Genomic DNA, 3,584 nt, shown 5'->3' with positions numbered 1-3,584 from the left:
AGGAAGCAGGGCTACCACTGCGTCACCATGCCGTCCCCGATGTAATTGCTTCATTTGTAGACGCCATATTACCACACAGAACTGCAAGAAAACTTCTTACTGAAACATGCATGGACTTCATCCAAATGTTGACGAAACAGATTTTCTTTTGATTGGATCAACAGACTACTGTAGTTCAAGCAATCGTCACTATCAACTATGAAGCAGAGAATGTAAGAAAGTGACTGCTAAAATGGTCCAAAACTTTTTAAACACCCTCAATTTCCCGTTTTCACTGAAATTTATGCAGTTTAAAAAATAAGAAATTTATCATTTTGCAAGTCAAAGTTAATTCTTCACAAACCTGGTATACAGTGGCGGAAATAAGTATTTGATCCCCTGCTGAATTTGTAAGTTTGCTCACTTACAAAGAAATGAACCGTCTTCATTTTTATGGGAGTTTCATTTTAATGGGGAGAGAGAATATCAACCAAAAATCCAGAAAAAACACATTACATAAAAGTTCCTGCAGATGGTCTTGTAGCCCATTCCAGCCTTGCACAGGTCTGGTCCTGGACGTTCTTTGACAGCACTTTGGTGTTGCCCAAGGTGGTGGAGAGGTTGGAATAGAAGAAATTGATTCTGTGGACAGGTGTGCTTTATACATGTAATGAGTGGAGATCAGGAGTATCTGATTGATTGATTGTAATCACAACCAATCTGTGGGGGATCAAATTCCTATTTCACTCAATGACTTTCAAATCAATTTCTAAATTTTATGTAATGTGTTTTTTCTGGATTTGTGGCCGATATTCTGTCTCTCTCTCCATTAAAATGAAACCAACATAAAAATTAGAGACTTCATTTCTTGTAAGTGAACAAACAACACATGCAGCAGGGGATCAAATACTTACAGTAGGGGAAAGAAGTATTTGCCACATGGAATTGTGTTCTGAACTTAAGAATTTCCTATAAATTTAATTTAAAAAAGCTAATGGGGCACCACCAGATAATAGAAGCCTAAAAACTTATCCATGAAACGACAAAAGTTGTGATACAAGAATATATTCCATCTGTGATTCTGATGCATGTTTGTAGCAATAAAAAGGGATTAGAATATACAGTAATCGTATCACATATTCTTGGACTTTTCTTTTCGGCAAAGGATACATTGTCTATTTTCTTGTGCAAGTTCTCATATAATTACAGAAGAAAATCAAAACCAACCACATGGCACGAAAGGTTTACTGCGATTTGGTCTTTAGGGAAGAAGCCACATCCCTGGGGCAGTGAAAGGTTATTGTGAAAGTACAAATGCAAATGAGGTGTGCACAGCTAATGGTGTTTTAAAATAAAGGTGTCTTCTTGTTTAAAATAAAAAAAAAAGGTCATGTACTGTATAAGCTTTTTAATAATGTGTACACGTATAATTGCATGGTGCTGATCAAAGCCCAACAACTTTAATTTATTCAGAAAGTTTAAGCTTTTATTTTCTGGTGGTGTTCCATGCTCCATTAGTCTCCACTGCAAAGCACCATTACAGGCAAGGTATTTTTTAAAATTTATAGAAAATGCTTACTTTAGAACACAATTCGCATGGCCAGTATACATATTGTCACACACACATGTGGATGGGAGGCAGTCCATGAGCTTAACTGAGGGTAAAACGCCGGGTCGAGGGTTGATGAAGTGTCCTCTGCAGAACCACAGAAGACGGACTACAGCCTAACCAATTTCTACTTCCCTCTCCAGACCACACCATCCTGCTGTTCTCACTTCCACCGGTGCCCTGTTGGAACCCCCTCTTCCTTTCCACCGCCTATAAAAACAGACAATTGCCTTCCCCAGCTAGTTCCATTCAGGACTTTTGAGGTTTCTCAGAGCTCATAATTTCTGAAAATACACAGGGTGGATCTCCAAACCGTTTTCTTGTTTCACTGTTCTTTTTCACAATATACAGTCATATGAAAAAGTTTGGGAACCCATCTCAGCCTGCATAACATACCAAACCTATCTTTTAATGTCTCCATGTTCTTCTGAAACTAAAGCATAGAAAGAGACTTGTGTACTTCAACCACTGTTAAGCGGTTGTCTTGTGAGGCACTTGTGGCTTTGGATCTGACAGATCTCATTTGTCAATTTCTCTCAAGGAAAGACCTATACTTGTAAGGGTTATAATAGTCTGTCTTCTTAATTTGCCCTTTTTCTCCCTATTAAAAGTAGTGATATAGAGTACAATACTGTCAATATAATGCTGCAGTGGGTGAAGTAACACAGCTTGTTCCAACACCGCTTTATTATTACAGACAGGGAGTTTGTAAGTAATCAACGGAAATACTAAAAATAGTCAAAAAATTAAATAACCAACCACATCACAACTTGGAAACTGGAGAGGTTGCTGTTGTGTATACATGTGTAAATATAAACAAAATATATACCCAACATGTGGAAAGTTTTTAAACACTCCAATTTTTTTATTTTTTAAATTTAACCAGTTCAAGTCCAGTAAAAACCTGGAATGGTACAAAAGTAAGTGGTATACTGCCAGAAATTTAAAAAGTATAGTTAAGAGCATGCAGCTTTTCTGTAGAAATAGGGGCTAAGTTTTAAAAGTTTAAACAATTACTGCAGGTGTCCCAATTTCTGAGGATTACTTACAAATCCCTGGATTCTGTGCTTCCAAGATAACACATTTTGTTAAGGCAGCAAGGAACTCAATTCTTACAATAAACTTCTTGCTACAATCTTTGGTTTTAGATTTTGTAATCTGAACTGGTTCAGCTGCCACCATATTGAGAACCCATTAACAGGATGCTGGTCTGTAGTTGGGGTGGTGTCAGGTTAAAGTTTCATCCATAAATGCAGCTCACATGGATGAAAAAGCCCTTGCGATTCATTATTTTGATCTTTATTTTCTGCTCTACTGGCATCAGACCTTTACTTTCCTTTTCTGACTCATTTAAATTTCTTTTGTACATGCTCTCAATCTCCCGGTTTTGGACCTTGCTGTTGTAAGGACAGCAGCAGTCTCATGATCAGCCTCATTGTTCTGCTATACTAGAAAGAGAATAATCAGAAAACAGTTTCTAAATACATTTGGAATCACCCAGAAATGTCTGTATTTTTGATAGAAATGGATACTTTTTTTGGTTAGGTAAGAAGCTCCTCTAACCCTAACCCTACAGATACTGTTCCCTAATCAAAAAAATGAAATACAAAAGCAGCAAAGCTAGCAACAAGTAACTAAACTTTCATATAAAACAGGTTGAAATGAGAAAGGCCAACACCAAAACATGCAGTCCTTGTCACAATGGAGAACAAATGTTTTAATTTTTCAACCTGCTCTTTGCATTATTATTCATAATAATTCTGAAGCAGTACAAACCGATTACTGATGTAGTCATTTGTAGATGTGTATTTGTTTTTTATTTATTTTCCCACAACCACACAGGCAATCAAATGCTTTTTTATTTTTTAATTAGAGAAAGAAAAAGCTGGTGAATGCCATTGTTGTGGTTGTTTTACAGTGGAGCAGAAACACTAATCCCCAATGTTATGTTCTTGATTAACTGTAAATTACGAAAGGCAGAGAAATCTCAAAAGAA

This window comes from Erpetoichthys calabaricus, chromosome 1 (assembly GCF_900747795.2).
Source record: "Erpetoichthys calabaricus chromosome 1, fErpCal1.3, whole genome shotgun sequence".
Taxonomy (NCBI): Eukaryota; Metazoa; Chordata; class Cladistia; order Polypteriformes; family Polypteridae; genus Erpetoichthys; species Erpetoichthys calabaricus.
Note: the sequence above shows the minus strand (reverse complement) of the source record.